Raw genomic sequence first — 24,737 nt, forward strand, 5'->3', positions numbered from 1 at the left:
GGGCTGCTCCAGGCCACACAGCAAGTTGGTAGAGCACTTCAGCTCTGGTGGTGATCAGACACTGGGTGAGACAGCAGAGGGGATTTCTACCAGGGTCAAACCAAGCCTGGTAGGCAGCCTTTGTCTCTTGGTTTCTCAGTTTCTCCACCTCACGTCCTAGAAGTCTTTTGGGGCTGATACTGTGCATCTGAGGGTGGCGTTTGTGTGGGCTCTGTCCCTTCTAGCTATGTGATCTTGAGCAAGTTACTTAACACAACCAAGCCTCAGCTTTTTCATCTCTAAAATAAGATAATGGCAATTCTCAGCTTAGAGGGTCCCTGTGTGGGTGCAATAAGAAGATTCACAGAAAATACTTAGCACAGTGCCTGACACGTGAAGAGTCTCGAAAAGGAAGGGCTGGTATCGTTGTTGCTGGTGATGACAATAAAGAAGTGGGAAGGGGGCTTCTAAGAAGAGGCTCGTGCAGCATAGACTTGCTGCTATACCTCTCCGTCCCCAGCCCAGTCCTGGTCTAAGAAGGGACTGGGGCCTTCTTTGCAATCCAGGGAATTAGCTCCTTTTCTGCCCCACTCCCAGCCCCTACCTCTAATTCCAAGACTGTCTTCTGAGCCTCAGGGTTAGAGGGGGTGGGGAACAGATGAGGCAAAGGTGCCAGGCCTGGGATGGGGGCACTAATGGTGTCTGGGCCGGAAGGTCTGGTAGGTGGGGGAGGGGTGTCTGGAGGACATGGCCTGCAGCCCTGACTCCTGGAGGCAGCCAGAGTGGAAGGGGGGGGTGGGTCTTGGCAAAGCTGAAAAGGCTGGGATTTGACTTGGAAACACATTGAGAAGTCCCTGGCGGCTGCCTCCTCAGTAACAGCCCCTCTGAAGTCGAGCCCGGGACGGGGAGGCTGTTTTGTATAAAGGGGCTCTGGGGACCTCGGTAATGGAGAATGGACTGAAACCTCTCCCCCAGAACTGCAGCATGCACAGCTGAGCCCCCAGCACTTCCTGCAGGCCTGCCCCAGGGGCTGCAGAATTCCAGCCATCAAGCCTGTGTGCGACAAGGGACCGGGCAGGGGAGGAAGGGACCCTAGAGTTCACAGACGGGAAAGGGCAGAAGCACCTTCTCAGATAGCCCCAAGCCTTGGTCTCTCGGCCTTCGCCTTCCTGTTTGTTGTCACAACTGCATTGAACCTGTGATGTTACTTACGTAACAGTTTTCTTTAAATTGATTCACTTTTTAAAACCTGAATACATTTATTTCAAAGGGAATTTGATGTTGCTACTCTAAAGGGAAGACGGTAACACTCACCGTACATAGTAACCATGTAAATAAAATACAATAAAAACAAAACAATGTTGTTAAATTTTACCTAGAGCCTGAGACTTGTTCTCTCTCTCTCTCTCTCTCTCTCTCTCTCTGATAAAAAGGAAGATTAACAAGTGTCAGAGCTGTGTTAAAGACAGGCTAGCACCCAACTAAGACTTTCTTCTTGATTATATCTGCCAGATAAAATACAAGATGCCCTGGCTTACTCCTGCAATCCCAGCACTTTGGGAGGCCGAAGTGGGTGAATCACCTGAGGTCAGGAGTTCGAGATCAGCCTGACCAACACGGAGAAACCTCGTCTCTACTAAAAATACAAAATTAGCTGGGCGTGGTGGTGCATTCCTATAATCCCAGCTACTCGGGAGGCTGAGGTGGGACAATTGCTTGAACCCAGGAGACGGATGTTGCAGTGAGCCGAGATTGCGCCATTGCACTCCAACCTGGGCAATGAGAGTGAAACTCCGTCTGAAAAAAAAAAAAAAAAAAAAAAAGAATAAAAAAAGATACAAGATGCCCATTAGGTTTGAATTTCAGATAAACATTGAATAATCTTTTAGTATATGTCCTAAATATTGCGGAGGCCCTACTTACCCTGAAAAAAGTTATTTCTTGTTTATCTGAAATTCAAATTAACTGGGTCTCCTGTATTTGTACTTGCTGAATCTGGCAACCCCACCCTCAACGAATGAGAGAGTTTTTAAAGGAACAGCTTTCTCACTGCTAAGTGATATTGGATATTTCCGTGTCCCTATGCCACCAAGAAAAAAAAATCTTGAGAAACACTGTTCTGATTCAAGGTGGAATTAGACCAACAAAACACGCTAGTGTGGGAATCTGCAAGTAGGTTCAGAACATTCCAAATGGGGGAAATTCTGAAGGCTCCATGCAGGAGAAGGAGGCATTGGGGCTGGACTCATAGGCCAGCTAGTGTAAGACAGCAATCTTGGAGACCGAGCACCCTTCCTCCTGTTGAGCCATGGCCTGAAGGACAGAGGCCACTCCTCAGTGATTAAGGCTTCACCCTTCTTTCAGAAGACAGGGGATCTTGTGTTCGAGTGACTGTGGTTTGTGAACTTGAGTGACTGAGTGTGTTTGCCCAAATCACACCCTCTCAAGATGGAAAAGGGCTTTTAAGGGCATCTCCTCTAATACCACCTACCAGTCCTGCCCACCCCATGTGAGCATCTGAACCTTGTGTCCAGTGATAGGGTGCTCACCACCTACCAAGGTATGTCTTTCCATCACTGGGCAGCTTAGGAAGCTCTTCCTTAGGCTGAACAGAAACCTGCCTTCCTGTTATGTCTCTGTAGATTTACTGCTGCCTTCTGAACAAAGTGCTCCCCTGTGTCCCAGGACAGTCCTTCAGAGCTGTATTGGTAGCCCACTGGAGTCTGAATAGACCCACTTCTTTGAATTCTACCTGTTATGGCCTGGTCTCTGGCTTTCTCATTTGCAGAGAAATGGCCTTAGGCCCCCAGACCAGGGCATGCCTGGCAGCCCTGACTTGTGTGCTATCTTCAGGCAGGGAGTAAGAATGAGGTTTGTCCTGGGAGCCGGGGCCAGGGCAGAGCCAGGACAAGGAGGAAAGCTCCTTTCTGAGCTTTTGGATGCTGAGTCTGCAGGAGTTGCAGACAGAGCCCTGGAGACCTGGGTTCTGTTCCCTACGCAGTCCCTTATTTGTTGTGCAGCTTCAGGCAACACTCCTTTCCCTTCTGAGCCTTGGCTCTATTTTATATATTCCGGAAGTGGCTTGGCCTATTTCTTCTTATTTTTTTGAGACAGGATCTTGCTCTGTCTTCCAGGCTGGAGTGCAGTGATATGATCTCGGTTCACTGCAAGCTCTGCCTCCCACGCTCAAACCATCCTCCCACCTCCGCCTCCCAAGTACCTGAGACAGACTACAGGCGTTCACCACCACACTGGCTAATTTTTGTGTTTTTGTAGAGATGGGGTTTTGCTTCACTGCCCAGGCTGCTCTCGAACTCCTGGGCTCAAGTAGTCCCCCTACTTGGGCCTCCCAAAGTTCTGGGATTACAGGCATGAACCACCACGCCCGGGGTGTGCCCTATTTCTAACAATAAAAACATCTGTGTCTGTTCTGGTTGGCCAGTGCTGGCTGGAACTATGATAAGAAGAATTCAGAGGCGGTGTCTGGGTTTGGTGGGTAAATGGGCAGTGTGTGGTCAGTAGAATGGCAGTTTGAGAGCTATGTAGGTACCAGTCATGGAAGACTTAGGGGGCTGCCAGCTCTGGCAGTGCTTGGTTCTGGAATGATAAAGCCCCACAAAGTGAGGTGATAATGAAGTCAGGCATGGGGCAGGGGGTGTCCCTGCTGGGCGGAGAGGCTTACCCTGCATGGCCGTGCTGACCCTGGCGCTGTCCTTCTCCAGCCTGCAGACGTGTGTTAGCTCCTGCCCTGCCATCCAGATGGCCAGAGGACAGAGGCGCTCTGTGGAATCCTGTGTGTGGGCCAGGACTTGTGGCTTGAGGGTGGCGTGGAAGGCGGCAGGGGAGTCTGGCCAAGTGGGGCTGGGGCAGTGGAGATAGGGCTTCTCTGCCAGGAGGAAGATCTTTACGGAACAAAAACTTGGGTCAGAGCTGGGGCTTGGCTGCTACACAAAGGGGCTTTCTCCCCATCCCTGCCTTGCAGAGCCAGGAGGCTGGAAGAGGGGAAAACCCAGACTCTGAGTAGCTCAGAGGGGTCAGAACAAATCCTCAAGCTGGGCAGGATCCCTAAAAAGCAACCAGTCTTCCCCACAACCTACCAACAGGCCTTCCTGACAGATGGCTACAGAAATGGGTCCCTCCACCTGCCCCGGATCTGCTGCCATCTCACCGTGTGGCCTTTGTCAGATCCCTTCCCCTCTTCCTGGGCCTCAGTTTCCCCAACTGTAAGAAGAAGGAATTGCACAGAGAGTCACTAAAAGCTCTCCTGGGCCTCACATTTGCAGACTACAAGTTCTCTCATCATCATCAAGTCTTTCAGTTCACAGAGCACTTTCCTATTTACCACTCAGTTTATCCTTCAACAACCTGGGGAGGTGGGTGTGGTGAACATTATCCCCAGTTTTTTTCAGATGATAAAACTGAGGCTCAGAGACGGGGAAAGTCCTTCCAAGTTTGCACAGCAAGGTAATGGTTGAGGAGGACTCTTGCCGTTACGTCCAGACCTCCATCAACTGCCCCAGAAGTTTGCAAGGGGCTTCAGTGGGGCCTGGATGCTGTGGAAGGAGGTCAGAGGCCTGAGAGGAGCAGATGTGGATGATGAGGGGGATGGGATGAAGCAGGCATGATTGCTTCACTTGTCTGTTATTTTATATGGATTTCCACGTAGGAAATATTTTGAGGAAAAAAATATTTATGCCTAAAAAATTGGAAGACCCCTTGCTGTTGCAAGACTTCTCAGGTGGAAGCTGAGGCGGACCCTCTTCTGAGCTGCTCAGACTCTGGGTTGGGTAGCTTTACCTGGGGATTAAGCAAGAACTTCATGTGTCTAATGGAAATGAAGGGGACTTGCACATTTTAGATCGTAGACATTTAGCATGAGATGGCATTTGGGAAGAGGTTGGAAAAGTTCAAAACACATAGAATCACCAAGTATGAAAACGTCAGCACTGTGGGATGCTAATGCTGGAAGGATCTTCAGAAACCATCTTGTTCCTCCACCCTTCCCTGTTCTTCACTGAAGGGAAACAGAGGCCCAGCGAGGAGAACCTGGTTCAGGTCTCACAGCATCAGGAGCAACAGGACTAGAAAGTTGGGTCTCCACACTTTGCTGACAGTTTCGGCATAGGCCACTTTCTGGATAGGCATTAGGAGTCAGGGGACAGGGGAGAGAGAAGAAAAGGAGGGATCTGGGGGCCTGGGGACAGGCAGACAAGAGGTATGTAAGGCCCAGCCACTCGCTGATAAGAGACCCACAATGTCATTCCAAAGGGCTATTTTATCAAGATGTAATTTTCTCCACTGCAGACACTATTTTCTTTCTCGTGCAGACTGTGCTGGCCTTCGCGATAAGGCGCCTAGACATGTTCACACTAAGGCAGCCAAAACATGAGGCAGGAGGAAAAAAATTCCCTTCTTAATCTCCCCCCACCCCAGCCCACTCCCCCCTCATTTCCTCTCATTCTCTCCAAGTTCTTATGCCCCCCACCCCCCTAGCTGGCTGGCCCCTTCCTGCCTTCCCGTAAGTCAGCCCAACGGAGCCAGGAAGGTATGTGGCCCAGCGGCTCTTCTCAAAGGAGAGAAACATGGAGGGGCCTCCCCTGGGAAAAGAAGCCCAGGCTACAGGCTCTCCCATGACCGTGCAAGGGCAGGTGGGTTGAGGGGAAGTCTTGTTTACAGGCTTGCCCCTAGAATCTTCTCTCCTCTGTCCCCACAACCTCTGCAAATAAAATACAGCTCTCTATGGTTTGGGGGTTTAAGCTGGAGGTGATTAGAGCCTCCCCCAACCACAGATTCTCTGCTTCCTGACCCCTACTCCTGACCTCCAAATCCAGGGCTTGATAGAGATTCCTGGGGGAGGGGGTCACCCTGCCTACTTTCCCCTAAACACCCCCAGAGAAGAGATCTGGCCAGATGGGAGATCTGGAATTCTGATCCCGCAAATCCAGCAGTCACTGTGGGACTAGTCCCTTTTGCTCTCCAGGCTCTCTAGCCCTCGGTTTTCCTATCTGCTCACTAAGAAGGCTGGACTCAGATATCCTGGCCTTGAAATTCTACATCTGGCTTTTTCAGAAGACGATGTTCGATCCCAGGCCTCCTAGGTACTTGGCGAGTTGACGGACGGCCCCCATATATCAGTGCCCCGCCCCTGCTCTGCTCAGGAAGTCCACCCCGCCCTCCACATCTGGATGGAATTTACCCCCCAAGGCAACTCAATTACCAGTGATCTGATCAGGACGGCTCATGTGTCAAAGGGGGCCCTGGTGAAGGTTACTCTGCCAGAGTTGAAGGTTCCTGGGCCAGTGATCCACCCCTCCCACAGCCCAGGGTAACTTCTTGAGGTCCCTGGGTCCCAGAATGGGTCTGGTGAGCAGTGTCTCCTGCTAAGCAAGGGTAGGGGACCCAGAAGAGGCTGCCATCTCCTGCATGGGCTCAGATCCCCCATGCAAAGACCCAAGTCAGGGCAAGGAGGCTGGAAGGTAACGGAAGATAGTGTACGCATTTCACACCCACGGGCCCCATCATGTACCCAGCCATTAGAGTTTGCAAGGGCTGGAAATCCTCATGACTTCTGTCCACATTCTGGACTCTAGAAGGGGAACCTGGATGGTAGGGCTGGCACCTGCTTGCAGGGCTATGATAGTGAGGGTTGGGGACCTAGTGCTGGGTCTCAATACGCCTTCCTCGGGAAATCAAGACAATCCTGCTGTCTTCCTGTGGCTTCTGCTAAGTTGGCTAGTGGGGGACAGTGGGCTTTGGAGCTTCCTGTTTCTTCAAGTCTCCATTTAACGCCTCTTACTCTGGGCCCATTGCTCAAGGACTGTTTTCTTAGACATTGTGCCTCTTGGCTGTCTCCCACCCCTCACCATCAACATACACAGGAGGCTCAGTGAGCACAGGAGTTCTGGGACATAGTGTGCTGTGCTGATTGAGTGTCCACGCTAAATTTGGTTTTGTTGTTTTGTTTTGTTTTGTTTTTGAGACGGAGTTTTGCTCTTGTTGCCCATGCTGGAGTGCAATGGTGCAATCTCGGCTCACTGCAACCTCCGCCTCCCAGGTTCAAGCGATTCTCCTGCCTCAGCCTCTGGAGTAGCTGGGATTACAGGCATGTGCCACTACGCCAGGCTAATTTTTTATATTTTTAGTAGAGACAAGGTTTCTCCATGTTGGTCAGGCTGGTCTCGAACTCCTGACCTCAGGTGATCCAACCACCTCGGCCTCCCAAAATGCTGGGATTACAGGTGTGAGCTACTGTGCCCAGCCAGGTTTTTTTGGTTTTTGTTTTTGAGACAGAGTGTCACTGTGTCACCCAGGCTGGAATGCAGTGGCATGATCTTTGTTTACTGCAACCTGCACTTCCTGGGTTCAAGTGATTCTCCTGCCTCAGCCTCCTGAGTAGCTGGCACTACAGGCACATGCCACCACGCCTGGCTAATTTTTGTATTTTTAGTAGAGACAGGGTTTCACCATCTTGCCCAGGTTGGTCTTGAACTCCTGACCTCAAGTGATCTGCCCACCTCGGCCTCCCAAAATGCTGGGATTACAGGCGTGAGCCACCGCACCCAGACCACATTAAATTTGGCATGAATATAATGACTTCCTGGGGGTGGGAGACCACCTGGTTACCTAAGGAGGGACAAACTTCCCTGTATCAGAAACAGAGTGGGTCAAAACCCTCACGCTCCTCAATAGTGGGATCTTGCCTGTGAATACCCACTGCCCTCACAACACATCGTGGTCACAGGCTCCACGTAGGTTGGGCAGGGCTCGCCAGACTGAGGAAGCAGTGTCCCCCGCCCACAGAGAAACATACACTACCTCCTTCCATCTGAGAGTTTAACCAGGACCTCTCTGGCATTCAACGCAGCAAATGTTCACGGATGCCAATTCAGAACAAGCACGGCGCTCAGCCCTGCTGCAGGGGGAAAGAAAAGACTGAGGCTGAGCCTCACTCCTCCAGGGGCTCATTCTGTCACCAGGGACAGAAAATGCTGCCCCTGGAGCCAGTCTGTGCTGCCGTGAAGGGCATACGCTGGAGGTAGCAGGTTATACTTGTAGGACACACTTAAATACCCGCACTGCCACGGACAGGCTGGGGGGGCTTTCAGCAAACAGTTCGGCCTCCCTACCAGCTTTCTGGGGTTGTCAGGAATGCGTGTACGGTGCATGTGAAACGCTTAGCCCAGTGCCCGGCACAGAGGAAGTGATCCCTTAATGGCGGTTTTCTTATTATTTTATGAGATAATTAGTATCCAGATAATAACCTCCCACCTACCTGGGAAACTTCCTAATGCAGAGCCCAGCCCAGAACTCCTATGAAACCCCCTTTCTAAAGAGGCCTCTGAACTGTTACCAACAGAGAGTTCCGTGTGCAGAGACAACACAGCTCATGGACTTCCCACATCAGCAAGCTGATGGCGGCAGTGGAAGGCAGGGGCCGCTGATGGTGGTGGGGAGGGAGGGGTCTCCAGAGGCCTGAAGGTACAGGCTGACATGGTGGGGGCTCTGGGTTGGGAAGGAGGGGGAGGTTGAGGTGGGGCCAGGTTCATGGGGGCCTTGAATCAATCCCCTCTAGCCCCTCATATGGCCGGGGGACCTGCTGTCGGTTTATTGCAGGGGCGACGACACCGACACGGAAGGGCTTGTTCAGGAAGCTGATTCTGGGGCCGGATGCAGGTTACACCAAGGGCCACCCATTGGCAAGGAGGCCTGTCAGGGCCTGTTGGAACCCAGACAGGATTTAATGCCAGGATCCATTCTCAACACAAAATTCCAGACAGGGAAATCACCATGTACCTGGCGAAGCCCCTCTCACATCCTTTAATATCATGTGATCCTCACAGTTGAGTGAAACGGCAATCTCTACTTCACAGGTGAAGAACCAGGTCCTTAGAGAAGGGACCCCACACACTTGCTAGTGGCATGGTGAGGCCAAGAACCCAGGACGCAAGCTTCTGCATCAGTGCCCCCTTTTTCATGGATGGTTTGGGGGTGCTCTTCCTGTCAGGGGCCAGGAAAGTGACTGTTATTGGCTGTAGAGACACCCAGTGGTATGCGGTGCTGAGTAGTCTTGGGACCAATGCTGGGGCCAAGTACTGAGTGAGCCCCAGGAGGGTGACCCGCACCGGCTCTGGAGTCAGGGAATCCTGGTTGGAGGCCCAGCCCCCTTACCACCAGTGTGGCCTGGGGAGACATCTAAACCTCTCTGAGCCTCAGTTGCCCTAAAGTGAGGATGACTGTGGTACCTACTGCAAAGTGTATCGGAGAAGAGTCCCTGAGAAGACATCTCCAAAGATGGAGGCTCTTTCTGTACTGTGAGTCTGGGGGTCGGGGGGTGGGCTTGTCTTACAGTAACTACTGCAGTGCCAGTGCTGGGCACAGGCTTGGTTGTAGCAGGGACTCAATCAATATCATCATAATAAAGTGTTTGCATTTATCATGGGCACTTACTAAGTGTCAAGCACTGTGTTAACTGCTTAACTAAATGGATGGTTAGGCAGTTGATGAGAAGGGATTGAATTCTAACAGGAGAGGGGACCTGAGGCCACCTCCGGAGAATGAATAGACACGAGTGGGGAAACTGCAGAGACCCCAAGCAAGGGACCCTGCCTGGAGGGAGCTGGGAACAGCTTGCTGGCAAAGCCTTGCCAGCAAACACAAGCTCAGAAGAGCCGGGGTCGATTTTCTGTCCTGCTATCATTGTGCTGCATGGCTTTGGCCAAACCTCAGACCTCTCTGGGCCTCTGCTTTTGTTCCTGGAGAACAGATGGAGGGCGAGAGGGGACTTGGGAGCTGAACTGTAAAGGAGGGAGGCTCCTGCACCTGAAGCCTCCAGGCCTGTTGGGATCTGCCGGCCTGAAGGGGATTTCCTGGGGCCAGCCCCATTCCCAGCCCTGCTGACGTCACTCCTGGATGGGTGCCCAGAGTTGGAGGGGATGCCCAGAGCAGCACTCCAGTGGGAAAGGCAGGCGGGCACTCTCCCAGCCCACACAACGGCCCTCCCTCTGGGGCTCTGGGGTCTCCCCAGCCCATCCCCCAGGCAGGGAAGTGGGGATCCCTCCTGTTGAAAAAAGAAGGCACAGCCCCTTGGCCCAAATCCGGATTTGCTGTGTGACCTCAGGCAAGTCCCTGCCCCTTTCTGGGCCTTGGCTCCCCATCTCTGCAATGAGATGCAGAGATCCCAAGCTCTTCTGAAACTCTTAACACTCAGGGATCTGGCTGGGGGTTAGGGGATCTGGGAAAGGGAAATGGGGCAGGGGGCTGGATTCCAGGGGCTTGCTTCCCACAATAGCACAGAAGGTATAGGGGGTGGTGGGAAGTGCTGTGGGATAAAGGGAGCCCCGAGTCCTCCAAGTGGCTCCAGGAAGGGGCAAAGCCAGACTAAGGTTTTGGAAACATATTTATTTTTAAGTGTCCTGTGTCGCTGGGGGCTTTTTCTTCAGGTTTTGAAATGCTACAGAAGTCAGTACTCTGATGTGTGTGTTTGTCAAGCAGAATATGGGCTGTATTTATTCATCCTTTAGCCCAAACCCTTAAAAATATAGACGGCTAATGTCTTCAGCATGTATGAAATATCCCATATGCTCGGAAACAAAAGGGGCTCTGTTATTAAAGTTTCATTTCCACACGCCCCCTCCCCTCCCTCCCGCCCGCCCCCCTGACACCCTGTCCTCCTCCCATCCCGCTCAGCCTGCTCAAGACAGAGCGCGAGTGAGGAGCAGGCAGGCAGGCGGCGGGCAGCCGGGCAGCCGTGGACAGAGGCCCGGGCACAGCCAGTTGCTGTGCCAGAGGGTGTGGTGTCCGGCTACAGGTGAGGGGGCGACCACAGGGAAGGAGAATAGGGCCTTCCAGGGGAGAGGGGACCTCGGGGTCCCTGGGATGGCCAGTGGAGGAGTGGGGGTGGAGGTGGCCCTTCTTGCGGGCGCCTATAGGGCCAGGGCCCTGGCAGGGCCTGGCTGTCTGGGACGGAAATGCCCGCTCTCCTGTTAACTGAAACCACATGTGTCTCCCAGGCAGCGGGGCAGAGACGCCGCCAAGCCTGGGGCTTGGGGCTGGGGGAGAAAAGATGCAGCTGGCCCCACCATGTGCCCCAGGGTGGGTGAGGGGCTGTGCAGGAGGGCTCGGGGTCATTTGCATCCGTACAAGTGAGAGTGTGTCAGAGTGTGAGTGAATGAGTTCTGTGCATGTGCTTGTTGTATGAATGAGCGTGCGTGCACACACGAGAGCCTGTCTGCAGGTCGGTGGGGTGTTCCTGCTTGCAGGGCTGAAGTGGCCTCCTGTGGCCTGAGTCCTGGGCACACTCCTACCTGTCACCCAGAGCTTGGGAGCCTGCTGGCTGCCCCCTGGGAGGGCCCTCTGGGGTGAGAGGACACTCACCTGAGTGGGGGGTGGTCCTCACTGTGCAGAGACTCCCTTGTGACCACCATCTTCCTTCGTTCCTTTTCTTTCAGCCCAGCTCAGTCTTCTGGCACCTGCACAACCTCTGCCCATTTCCCTGGGGGAAAAGCTGAGAAGTAGAGCAAGGAGGTGATAATAATCTTTGCTCCCACATCTGTTTTCATCTTTTTCAGAGCAGTCACCTCCAGGAGCTCGGCATCGCCACTGTAGCCCTGGCAGGTGAGAAAACCTAGCCTGAGTGAGGGACAGCTTGCTCATGGCCATCGGGGAGAGAGTGGTGGGACACCCAGACTCACCGGGGGCACAGAGGACACTGGGATGTGGGCTCAGCCTTGGTGCAAGGCTGGAGTCCACACTTTCAGGTTCTGTGGCAAATGGGGCTCCCAGAGGGCCTAGGTGACCTGAGTCCTGGATCATCTCTCTTTAAGGAATGAGCCTTACTGGGTGCCAGGCTCTGGGTTCTGGTGGTGGCCCTGCCACTGCCTTGCTACGGATGTCGGACAGGTCTCCTCCTGTCTCCGGGCCTGTTTCCCTATCCCCACAATGGCAGAGTTGGGCCAGGATAGTGTTTTCCAAAGTCTGGTGTGTGCACCTCTGGCAGCCCATGAGACGGTGCCGTGTAGACTGCCAATTTTCGTTGTAACAAGGAGTGTGTGTTGTTTTTACCTACATTAGGGAAAGGTGTCTAAATAGCATATCAAGCCAGCGGGTAGGTGGAAATAAAGGAATAATGGACCCAAATGAATAAAAGCCAGGGATCAGGAGAAGATCCTTGTGTTCTGTCCCTTTTGGCAATGGGCTCTCATTATGCTTCCGGCATTTTATTTGTTTATTTATTTTTATTTGTTTATTTTATTTTTTTAGAGGCAGAGTCTCGCTCTGTCACCCAGGCTGGAGTCTAGTAGCATGATCATAACTCTTCCAGCCATTTTTTCTTTTATTTTTTGTAGAGGCAGGGTCTCACTATGTTGCTCAGGCTGGTCTCAAACAACTGGCCAGAAGCGATCCTTCCCTCATGGCTTCCCAAAGCATTGGGATTACAGACATGAGCCACCACACGTAGCCGCTTTCATCATTTTAAATGTTCCTAAGAGCGTTGGTTTTGACTGCCTAGGGCCTGAAGGTGTGATCTGCTATGTAGGCCATCTTTTGGCCCCCACAAACTAGCAACCGCCCTGTAATTCTGTGATTACAGAGTGGAAAGCCCAGTTGCCACCTTAGGGTGTGTGTGTGTGTGTGTGTGTGTGTGTGTGTGGTGTATGCTGTGAGTGCTATGTGGGAAGGGGCAGGGGATGGAATGCGCAGAGCTGGGGAAAAGATCAGCCATCCTGAGTAAAAGCTGGATGCCCAAGGTCACAGGCGAGGAGTTTGGGAAAGAGATTGTCCCCTGACTGACGTTTTCAAGTGCTTTGTCCGGCCTCAGCCTTGCTTTGAATCACCAGGATGGGTGGGTAGGCGAGAGGCCGCCCTGGCCTTGGCCTTTCCTGCCATTCAGCTCTGGATCCCAGGCCGCTTGGCTGCATTTTATCTGCCAGCCCAGAACTAGCCAGGGAGAGGTGCACTGGGAGGGTGCAACGGTTTTGGGAAGACCCCTTGGCAAAGCTCCCCAGTCACTTCTCCAGGCAAAGCTGGTCAGAGCTGGCATCTTTCAGGACATACTCTTTCACCCTCCTCCCTTTCTGCTAGATTTGCTGTTGCTGTTAGTGTTACTTGTGACCACAGTTGCTTATATGTGGATATTCATTGGTGATTTGTCTCATCACCAGCTCTTTAGGGTAGCCTGACCCTGCTCTGCTGCAGGAAATGCAACTCTCACGACCATTCTTTCTTGTCTTGTCCTGCAACAGGCAAAGGGTACCAAGCTTTGGCTCCAGGATGTGGACAGCATCCTTGGGTGGGGATGAATTCACAGTCCCTTCTTGGTGAGGCAGAGATGCAGAGGAAGGAGCACAGGGCTGGGTCCACCTGATCCCTGACACTAACATGCAGTGTGACCCTAGGCAAGCTCCTTGCCCTCTCTGGCACACCTCTCCTCTGGCCCCAGGAGGCATTGTCCTTGATGAGGCTGAAGTGATTCTCTAGTGCTGCCCTAGGATGAAACAAAATCCTATTTCCAGGGGACTCTTGTTCTTATGGAAGGGTGCCTTTCCTAGGGGGAGGAACCTTGTGAGTTTTGGAGTTGGGCTTTCTGGAGATGGGCATATGGAGTCATCCACAGTCCTTGGGCCTGGATTCCCTTGAATCTTGTTTCAAACCCTGGGGAAGCTGCTGGCCATGGTCAGGGGCATAGCTTCTGCTTGCAGAACATGCCACATTCTAACCGACCTTCAGTGGCCTTGTGGGTCCTGCTGAACCACTAGCAGCTATAACCAAGGCCAAGGGAAAACAGAGATCTGCTTCATGCTGTCCTGGCATGGGCACCGTTATAGAGAGATCTGCCTGACCAGCGACGGGAGGTGGCACTGCTATGTGGGGAGGATGAGCGCTTAAAGAGCAACTCCGTCCCAAAGAAACATTCTCATTTAAAAGCAAAACTGTTCCCACAACTGTGGTCTGCTTAAGTAAGCCACCCTGGTGGGCTAAGGAATGGGGTGCAGATGGAGGCTGAAGATTCTAGAACTTATTCACCGACAGTGATGCCCTGGCTTCTTGACTTCCTTAGATTTTACTTTGATTTCTTTTTCCTGGGTTTGGTAGGGGGCAGTGTGTGGAAGTGGCAACAATGCAGTTTATCTATAGAGTCACATCCAGATCTACTGGTGGCAATGTTAACTTTAGGCAAGGAAAAACTGAAGGTAGCTGCTGGGTGAGGCAAAAAGAAAAAGAAGAGAAGCTAGGTGACCCCTTGCTCTGCTCCTGTAGCAGACATGGGAGCTCGCCAGGTGACTGCATCTCAACGCCACCTTCTTGACCTGTAAAATGGGTTGTCATGAAAATTCACGAGGTGGCGGCACAGAAGCCTTGGCACACACTGCGGCTGGCACTGAACAAATTGTAGCTCAAAGGTATCAGGCCTGCCGATAGCTCTGTTGGCTTAAGGAGGGGGTGTGATTGTCATTTTACAGAGGGGACAATGCGGAAGCAAATGATATGCCCTAAGATGAGAGAAGAGCACCAACTCTTTCGCAGGCCTGGGTTCCAGTCCCATCCCCGCTCCCACTGGCTCCATAACTTCAAGCAGATTACTTCACCCCACCAAGTCTGTGTTTCCTCATCAGTAAAGTGGGCGGGAATAGCACCTACCTCACAAGGCAGTTATGCCGATTAAATGAGCCAACCCTAAGCTCCTGGCACATAGTAGGTGCTCAATGAACACTCCTCTGGCTGAATGGAAACCCAGAGGCCTTTGCTCCTTAAACTGCTCCCCTCTGATAGTCCCTGTAGTCCCAAGTTGGGGCCACAGCCTTTGTGAGTAGTGAGGTTGGACGGTCAGAGGCCCTGAGCCCCAGGCGGGGCTCTCCCTGAGGCTGGTCTCAAATCTTGCCATAAACACTACCAAAAGCACTTCTTGGAATGTTCTCCCTGAGTCTCCCAGGTTGGCAGGTGGTCAGGACTAGCGCTCTTCCTTGTCACTGACAGCAGGGATGGTGTGATGGTTCATGCCTGAAGGATATTTAAAGAGATGAGGAAACTCAGAAAACTGAGGCTCAGATAGGGCACGGGCCTCTGTGGGATCAATGTGGCAACAAGGCAGGGATGGAGGGGTGGAGGCAAGAAGGTAGGAAACCTTATGGGGAGAAGGGAAGGGGAGGCCCTTGGTACTTACCCGTACAGGGCCTCCTTCCCAGCTTCACTGGAGCAGGAATGGGTTAAAGGGGACCGGAAAGGAGAGGAAGAAAGCAAACAGAGTCAGGCGAAAAGCCTGGAGCTGCAAGCTCGCTGGGGTTGTTTGGTCTGGCTGGACCACCTCCTGGGCCACTCCCAGCAGCTCTGCAGACAGACTCCAACCACCCCCACCACATACACACACACACACACACACACACACACACACACACACACACAGATATGCACACACTGATACACAGAGACACGTACAGACACACACATAAATGTAGGCACAAACACGCGACTATACAGTCACACAGACAAATACACACAGACAGATATACATAGACACACACACACAGACACACACAGATGCATACATACGTACCCAGAGACACATATACATCACACTTACACACAGTTACGTAGATACACACAAAGAAACACAATTACACAGATTACACGCAGACACATATATACAAAATGCCACATAGAAACACATACAGACACACAGACACAGATGAATGCCCAGACACGTACACATGCACACATACACACACATGGATATCATGCAGATATCCACATAAACACAAGATTCACATACAAACATACACAATGAATACATATACACACAGACAGACATAGACACACACACGCACACAGACACAGAGCAGAGAGGCTCCAAGCTGGAGGACAGATGCTGGGATGGTGCATTTCTGTAGCTACTTCTAGTTCAACCTGCTCCCCTCTGCCCCAACAACTTACACAGGCTCAACCCCCTCACTGCAGTAATAACACCTACTGTATACTGGGCACTGCCACGTGTCAGGCTCTGTTCTAAGCTCTTATATTAACTTGTTTTGTCCTCACAACCACCCAATGAGGTGGGCGCTGTGATTAGTCTTGATTTGTACATGGAGAAGAGGGGAAGTCACTTGCCCAAGGCCACACAGTTCGTTTACGGCTTCTGCAAGGCAGGCTGCCAGTGTGCAGAGCCAGCTGGCGAACCATGCTCCCACACTGTCCCAGAGCACTGGGCTCTTGCTCTGCGCCGGGCATGGGGACCAGCTCTTTCACCTCCAATATTGCCATGCCCTGTGGAGCAGCAACATGATTTTGCCTTTTCTCAGGTCCAGGGAGGGAAAGTGACCTGCCCACGGTCACAGGTGTTGGAAAGAGCAGGGCTGAACGTCTGAGTGTGTGCTGAGCCAAGGCTTCAGTGAGGAGGAGAGGCAGGTGACAGGGGCTGGCCAACCGAGCAAATCTACAGTTAGGCTCAGCGCCCTTCAGCCTCCTCTTTCAGTGTCTTCCTTTCCTTGACCTGCCCCCAACTCCTGAGCCTGTACTTCTATCCTCCAGCCCTTCCCTGTCCAGTATTTGACGCCCTCACACTTGTTCTTCATCCAGCCTCAACAAGTATGTCCTGAATGGATTTAATAGTAGCCTTGGATAACTGTTGACAAAACATATTTCCCTTCCGTTATTTTATTTCATCCTATGTTGTGGGGAGGGGGAGGGCGTTCTTATCTTTTGATAGACTTGAGTCTGGGCTCCAGTCCTTACTGAGAGTCCTTGTCAGCATGATGCCAAACTAACTTAAATACATGTCAGGTCCTCCATTGGGCTCAAAATGCCAACTGCCTAGGTACAGGATGTGGGAGATATGGCCTAAAAGTAGCAGTTATTTAGTGACGTCTTTGTGGACCATAAGCATAATACGGACATAGCTGTTGAAAGGAAAAAAAAAGCGAATCTGATGTTAGGCTGCATTAATAAAGGTAGAATGTCCAGAGTGAAGGAGGTTACGGTTTTACAATGCTCTGTGCTGGTCTGGGTTTCCTGTAATATTGGGGTCAGTTCATTTCTACTGAGGAATTTCTCATTCTCTGCTTGTTTACCACAAGTGACAGGGAGCTCAGTACCTATTGAGGCACGTATTAACCTGAGGAATCACTTAGCCCAATGCCAAGGGGTGCCAGGATAGCTGATCTTTATTGAAGACTTTCTTTGCCAGGCACATTTAAATGAGAGGTAGGTACTATTACCTAGTTTTACAGATGAAGAAACAGGAACAGAGGGTGATATAACTTGACCCAGGTCTCACAGCTGGTACGTGGCAGAATGCAGTGCTGGAGTATGGCAGTGGAGACCAGCTCTCCTGACTGCAATGCCAGCGCTGTCCCCTGAAACTTAATGCGAGCACATATGTAATATTACATTATCTAGCAGGTACACTAAAAAGTTTAAAAAAAAAAAAAAAGGTGGGAAAAAGAAGCCCATGAAATCAATTTTAATAATGCATTTATTTAAACTCCAAATAGCGTCATGTTAACATGTAATAAGTGTAAGAAAAAAACTTGTTAATGAGACATTTTACATTCTTTTTTTGGTACTAAGTCTTGGAAATCTGGTGTCTATTCTTTATTTCAGCACATCTCGATGTGGGCTAGCCACATTTCAAGTGCTCAGTAGTGCATGTGGCTAGTGGCCACCATGTTGGACGGCACAGTGCTATATACTATATTGCCTTTCGAGGCACTCGCTGTGGTATAGCCTAGTGTATAGGAAAAATCCACAAATGTCAGCCACTAGTATGATTATTTTTATCACTGGTTGTTGTTGTTGGTGGTCCAGGAAGAAGCTGGACTGAGGCCCCAAGCCCTTGGCATAAACTGTGCACTGATGTCACTCTTCTTAATCCAAGTCCTTCAAGCCAGGAGCAGCTTGATGTCTCGCAGGCAGAGCCAACTTAATGAACCTTTGGCCCGTGGACCCAAAAGGGCCAGCATGATTCTCTAGGAGAGGAAGAGAGGCCAGCCAGAAGCCCCTCCATCTTCCTGGCTGGCCAGCTGGGTACCACATGAAGTGGAGCTTCCTTGGGGCCTATAAGCCTGTGGCCCAACTGCTCTGGAGTGTGAGGCAGCCAGGTCCACATCTGCAAGGGAGAGGGTAAGAGCCTCTCCTCCCATGGTTCCTTTAGGCTGCTTAGGCTTTTAAACAGAAAAAACAAATGAATAAAACCCACTATTCTTAATACAGTTTTTTTTTTTCCCTGAAACCCCAGGAGTTAAACAATGGAGCAGTGATGTGGGGTCTGCACATTCCCCATCCCTGTATGATCTCTGGGCAGCTACATAGTGCTTGCAAAGAGTGAGGGTTCCCAAACCTACCTGCGCATAGGAACCACCTGCCAAGCTTCAAAATACGCTGATCCCAGGTCCTACCCCTAGAGGTTGTGATTTAATTTGTCTGGGGTGTGGCCAGAGCTTTGGAATGTATAAAAGATCCTCAGGTAATTCTGATGAGTTGGACAAGTTTGGGAATTGCCATGCTAACCCTTAGGGGCACCAGCTCCGGTAGCCCTCACAGTCGCTATGATGCAGGCGTGGTTAGGGTTCCCACTCCACAGATGAAAGATGGGAGGCTCACAGAAGTAAAGTAACTGGGGCAAGTTCAGACAGTCAGGAAATGGATATGATAGGGATTCACTAGCCATGGTTTTAACCAGCGGTGTGTGGATAAATGTCTAACAACTTGCTCTCTGGAGAAAAAAAGCTTTGATTTGTAGCACCTGCCAGTTTCCGTGGTGTAGCTACTCCCACTGTGGGCCATTTTAAGCCATTGACAATGTCCCTGAATGCAGAGCTGGGAAAGGGTGCACTGGCTGAGGAGACAGTGTGGCTGGCTTCAGCACACAGCTGGGCCACTTGGCACGGAGAAGAAGGGATCCCATTTGGTAGGCATGGTTAAGCATTTTCTACTTTTATTTTTAATTTTTTTTAATTTTTTGAGATGGAGTTTCACTCTTGTCGCCCAGGCTGGAGTGCAATGGCTCTATCTCAGCTCACTGCAACCTCCACCTGCCGGGTTCAAGCAATTCTCCTGCCTCAGCCTCCCGAGTAGCTGGGATTACAGGCATGCACCGCCACGCCCAGCTAATTTTTGTATTTTTAGTAGAAATGGGGTTTCACCATGTTGGCCAGGCTGGTCTCGAACTCCTGACCTCAGGTGATCCACCCGCCTCGCCCTCCCAAAATGCTGGGATTATCGGCGTGAGCCATCGTGCCTGGATGGTTAGGCATTTTCTGAATTTTTAGTCCTTGAACCCTTTCTGCAATGCAATATTTGGGAGCCCCAATGTATGCAACAGATAAAAAGCAGTATGTTATCAGCATAAGTTTATTATAGAAACCGAAATCATAGTATCAGTCTCAGTCTCTTGTTTAAACTGGGGGACAGGGTGAGGGGGCACTGTGAATGTGGCAGGGGGCGGCAGTGGGGAGCAGTCTCATAGCCAGGGCCCTGTGTACCAGCCCTCTCCCCCTCTGCTGACTGCATGGCCATGGGCAAGTCCCTCCCCATCTGAGCCCCCATTTTCTGGTGTGGCCAAGGGAGACTGGGCTGTGTGCAGAGTGGCCTCTGCCCTGCCACACCCCTGCCTGACCCCAGCCAGTCTCAGCCCCGTATTTATAGCCATGACTTCAGTCTCCCCAGTTCCTCTGAAGCTGGTTCCCTGGCCCGTGTATTTATAAACCCAGCAGGGCAGAAATAGATGTGACGTACTGGGGACTTGGCTGATTCTGTGAGCAGGCTGGCTTCAGTGAGTCCACTTGGAACAGGCTTGAGTCCCCCAGCATCCTGGGTGCTGGGTTCCACAGGCAGTCTAAAGCTGGAAGAGCATTTTGAGACCCCAGGCCCAGCCTTGTCATTGTGCGGGGGGGGCGGTCACCAAAGCCCAAGAATGGAGGCATGTGGCCACGGTCACAGGCATGGCAGAGCCAGAGCCAGAACAAAGGACTCTGTGCTGTGTGAAATGGCCTCTCCCCAGACCCTCAGAAAACCTCCAGTGACCACGCCAGGCCACAGACACCTGTCAGGTTCCAGCGTGGTCATTTTCCTGCTCTGGGATCATGGGCGCAGACTTACCCTCTGTGAGCCTCTGCTTCCTCAATCTGTTAACTGGGGGATAACAGTAGGTGCCTGCCTCATTATGTTATTGTGAGGAAGAAACAAGAAACAAGATTGATACAGTGCCCAGCACGTGCTCAATATTCAATACATGGTAGCTCTTGTAATGCCCTCAGTCACCACTTCGCAAAAACAATAATTATAATAACAACAGCTGTTTCTATTGAGCATGTACACAGGTTACCTTATTTAATCCTCACAGCAATATGATATCATTATTATTGTCCTCAAACTCATTGCATATCATGTGTTTTACAGTGAGGAGATGCTCTACCAATAACGAACTTGGAAAAGAATGTTCCAAAAAAAGAATGCTAACATATGAAATCTTATTTTTTATATGCAAGATTACAAAAAATACTCATTTCTAAATAGTAGACATATTCAGAATGGAATAGGAAGGTTCTAAAATGGTGACAATTGAATAATCAGAATATTAGCATAAGAAATATGTCTCCCAAGGGTTTGTAGGGCTTATGTTTCTAAGTTTGTCACCTAATGTTGGTTTATGTTTTTTTTATAATTGCATTTGAGAATTTAACATAATAGTGAACTTGAAATGCATATGCTATACAAAACATGGAATGGCATCTGTTAAGGTTTGTTATGTTCATAGCAGTTTCTTTATCTTAATGACACGTAGCACTCCCAGGCCGCCTTTCTGGCTTATTTTTCCATCGTATTTAACACCATCTGACATACTTTCTTATTTATTTATCTGTCCACCCCAGCTAACATGTGAGCTTCACGTGGGCAGAGTTTCTTTCTCTTTTGTTCACTGTGTACTGCCAGCACTTAAAATAGTGATGGCACTTAGCAGGCGTTCTGTGAATATGCGTTGAGTGAACAAATGAGTAAATGAATGACTGAGTCTCCATTCTACCAGGAGGGCACCTGAAATTCAGTAAGATGCAGGGACTCATCTGAAGTTACCCACTATTCTGAGGCTGAACTGAAGCCTTATCTCTCCTGAGACCACCCAGTGTGCCCAGCTGGAAGTTCTTCCCAACCTCTCACCACTACCTCGTGCCAAGGGCTGGTTTCCTATGGCTCCTGGGGCTCCCCCCAGCTCCACCTCATGCCCATCCAACACTGGTCCCTTCTGCCCCAGGAGGTGGGCAGAAATGGAGGGCAGGAGAGGACTAGGGAGGAAGGAGAAGAGGTCAGAGTAGGCTGGGCGGCTGGGATGGTTGATACTGATGGCCGCTGAGGAAGGGAGGAAGGATGCCGAAATTGGTCAGTCTGTCCTGAAGGACTAGAAGAAGAGATCGGGACCATGGGATCATGGTGGACATCCCTCTGGGACTGACTGCCCCAACTGGAAAACACTGGAAATGGGCAAGGCCAAGGAGAATTCAGGTGTAGCAGCAACCTTGCTGCTACCGCTCCCACTAACCACTTTGCCCAAGGCCTTTCTCAGCTGGAGAAACTGAGGCCTGGTAAAAGAAAGTGATTCTTCCAACAATGCAGAGCAAGGTAATGGAAAATGCTGGGGTTTCTCATGCTTACTAGCTCTGGAGGTTGGAAGGGCTTGGGATTCCCCGCCTTTGGAGTCATGAGGAACAAACCTCCAACCTTGGATCTCGTCCCCTCTTTGGGAGAGAAACACTAAGGCAGGAACATAGGTCAGGTTCGCAAGGACAACAAAAGTTTTCTTCCTGTTGTCAGGGAGAACTTAGCTCTGGACAGGCCAGACAGTTCCCCTACCCTAGACTGGTGCTGAGGGTGCTTCCAGACAGGAGTCTGGTGGGCAGGTGCACCTGAGCCATCTGAACCCGTTCAGAGTCACCTTTTTCCTCAGGATGCCTCTGTTTTGCTCCTAGATTACACCTACAGTTAATCACCTGGCCACCCCACATATATTGTTTCATTTGATATATATTACGCATCTACAATATGCCAGGCAATGTACCAGACATCAGAGAGAAGCTCCTTTCTCCCTCCCATCCTTCCATTTCCCATTCCTCTCTTTCATTCATTCATCCTTTCATTCTTTCACCCAGCAACTACTTATACCATTGAGATAGTACAGCCTTATGGATAAGAGTGACATTTAGAGCTACACCATCAGGACGTGAACCTTGACTCAATCACTCACTAGCTGTGTGAGCTTGGCAAGTCATCGAAGCTCCATTTCCTTATCTGCACAATGGGGATAATAATAGCACCTTCCTTATAGGGTGTGATGAGGATCAAATGAGTTGCTGTAAATGAAGTGTCTGAATAGCACCTGACAGAGTAAACACTCCATATACATCAGCTATTATCATTGTTACTGGTTTTGTGTTTTGTTCTTCTTTTCTTTTCTTTTTTTTTTTTTTTTCTGAGACAGGGTCTCACTCTGTCACCCAGGCTGGAGTGCAGTGGCACAATCATGGATCACTGCAGCCTTGACCTCCTGGGCTCAAGCACTCCTCCAGCTCAGCGTTTCAAGTAGCTGGGAGTACAGGTGTGTGCCACAATGCCTGGCTAATATTTAATTTTTTGTAGAGACAGGGATCTCACTATATTGCTCAGGCTGGTCTCAAACTCCTGGGCTCAGGTGATCATCTCACTTTGGCCTCCCAAAGCGCTGAGATTACAGGCATGAGCCACTGGTCCTGGCCTGTTGCTTTATGTGCCTGGCCCTGTGCCAGCTGCTGAGGAAATTGCTCCAAAATTCTCCTCTTGCTGGGACCTCTGCCTGCCAGCCCTTTTTTCAGTCCCATGCCTTCTGGTCTGGCCATGTTGCCTCCAACCCAAACCCACAGAGCTGGGCCTTGCAGTCGTTTCCCCCAACCCTGTAGGGCTGCCCACCCCACTACTTTGTCTCTCCAGCCAGCAGGAGAGAGCCTAGGCAACCAAAGGCTGTCACAAACTGGCCATCTTCTCAGCCCTTCCATACATGCTGTAACCTCAGCCTATCCAAGCCCGCCTGGTTCTTCAGAGTCATCCCCAATGGTCCTGCCTTCTTGCCTTCACTGGGCCTTGATGGATGATCTTTACCCCAGGAAGCCTTTCCTCATTCCCCTCAGCCAAGAATCATAAGATTTGGCTTTGAGTCTGCATTTGCAGAGTTGCTTTATCTGTGAGCAATGGGGAGCCATGGAATGCTCTTGAGCAGGTGAGCAACACATTCAGAGCCACACTCTAGGACAATGGATCAGACTTTGTATAGGATGGAAACAGGAAGAGACAGCAGGTGGGGAGGTCAGGTAGGGAGCCATGGGCAGTAGGGCCTTTGGAGGAATGAGGGTCTAGTCTTCCTGGGCTGCTTCTCCCTTCTCCGCCCTATAGCCTTCCACCTATAAAATTAGATCTTGTGATTTCCCCAGCATGACTCAGTGACGCAATGGAAGAGTCGAAACAAGGACCCCATGCCCTGACTTCTACAATGCACCTACTTAAGCCCTGATGCTCAGCACCCCTCACTCCCTTTCCCCTCTTCTACAGCTTACAAGTGAGGCTCTTTTGACCCATGGGGACCCTGCAGATGATGGGGAATCAGAAGGAGGCTGGACTGTGCCTTATAATCATTGCAGTCTGTGCACACCAAGCACTTGGGGCCCCGAATGCCCGGCTCACCAAGCATCTGTAGAGCCCAGCAGGTGAGCAGCACACAGCAGTGCTTCCTCATTCCCCACTGGGTGAAGGAATAAGCCTATATTTTCTCTATTAATCCCTACAACCACCCTGGGAAGTAGATCATGTTTTAAGCCTTGTTTTGCTGGCAGTAAAAGTGAAGCTCAGAAAGATAAGAGACATGTCCAGGGTCAGGCAGCCACTGGGTGAGAATTCCAACCCAGACCTGATGCCAAAGCCAGTGCCCTTCCCCCACCACACACACAGCAGCAGAAGGGATGCCAGGGTCCCAAGGCCATTGCAGAAGCCAACAGTTGGAGCCCTGGGGTGTCTTGGCCGGCCCTCAGACTGTGGAGCACCTGATGCTCAGCCGGTCCTCTGGTCCTGGGGGCCCCTGCTTGGACTCATGCAGAGGTGAAGGGGAGGGAGAAGGGGAGGCTGACCCCTCAGAGGGAGCAGGGCTTATGTGAGGAGCTCGAGTTGAAGGGTCTGGGTACCTGGGTTCCAGTGCAGCGCCTACCTCTGGCTTGCCATACAACTGCAGGTAAATCCTTCCCCTCTGGGTTCAAAGTTCTCCTCTCTGACATGAGGACAGCGTGTTCTGTGGGCACTATCAGCGCTTTCTGCCATGGCTCAAGTATTTTAGAGCTTGTGTCCAGATGAGGGTCATGAATCTGTGGGAAATGGAATTAGAAGTTGGTAGGACTCCCTCCCATGTCTGTGGAGTCTGCAGCAGGTGCTCTCCTACCCACAGAGGAGATCCACCCTCATGGATGGGTTGGCCATCTGAGCTATGGCTGAGTCCAGCAACCCCAGGAGCTGTGGGGGTCCCTGGAGTCTGCAGCTGCTGAGAGCAGCGAGTACAAGCACAGACCTCGGCTGCCTCCTTTCACATCCTGCTTTGCCATTCCCCACCCGTGTGACTCTGAACACAGTACTTACCTCTCCGTGCCTCAGTATCCTCCTCTATAGACTGCATTCACACAGCAGGAGTGTCAGGTAAAGGGCTGGGTTCAGCACCTAGCAGGTGCTCAGTTAGTGGCAGCCGCGATTATTGTTTCGGGTCA

General features: G+C 51.1%; 1 protein-coding gene across 7 annotated transcripts in view; it reads left to right on the forward strand.

Annotated features, from left to right (window-relative positions):
* The first annotated feature begins 10,658 nt into the window (after positions 1-10,658).
* SYNPO (synaptopodin) overlaps positions 10,659-24,737 on the forward strand; it is a 58,118-nt gene continuing 44,039 nt past the window's right edge. For 4 of the 7 annotated variants that reach the window (XM_063665284.1, XM_054488267.2, XM_063665286.1 and 1 more), the window contains exons 1-2: positions 10,659-10,786; positions 11,427-11,592. The gene's annotated coding sequence lies outside the window, so the exon portion shown is untranslated. The remainder of the gene's footprint in view (positions 10,787-11,426; positions 11,593-24,737) is intronic. The other 3 variants (XM_063665288.1, XM_063665285.1, XM_054488266.2) reach the window with 3 other exon arrangements.

This window comes from Pongo pygmaeus, chromosome 4 (assembly GCF_028885625.2).
Source record: "Pongo pygmaeus isolate AG05252 chromosome 4, NHGRI_mPonPyg2-v2.0_pri, whole genome shotgun sequence".
Classification (NCBI taxonomy): domain Eukaryota; kingdom Metazoa; phylum Chordata; class Mammalia; order Primates; family Hominidae; genus Pongo; species Pongo pygmaeus.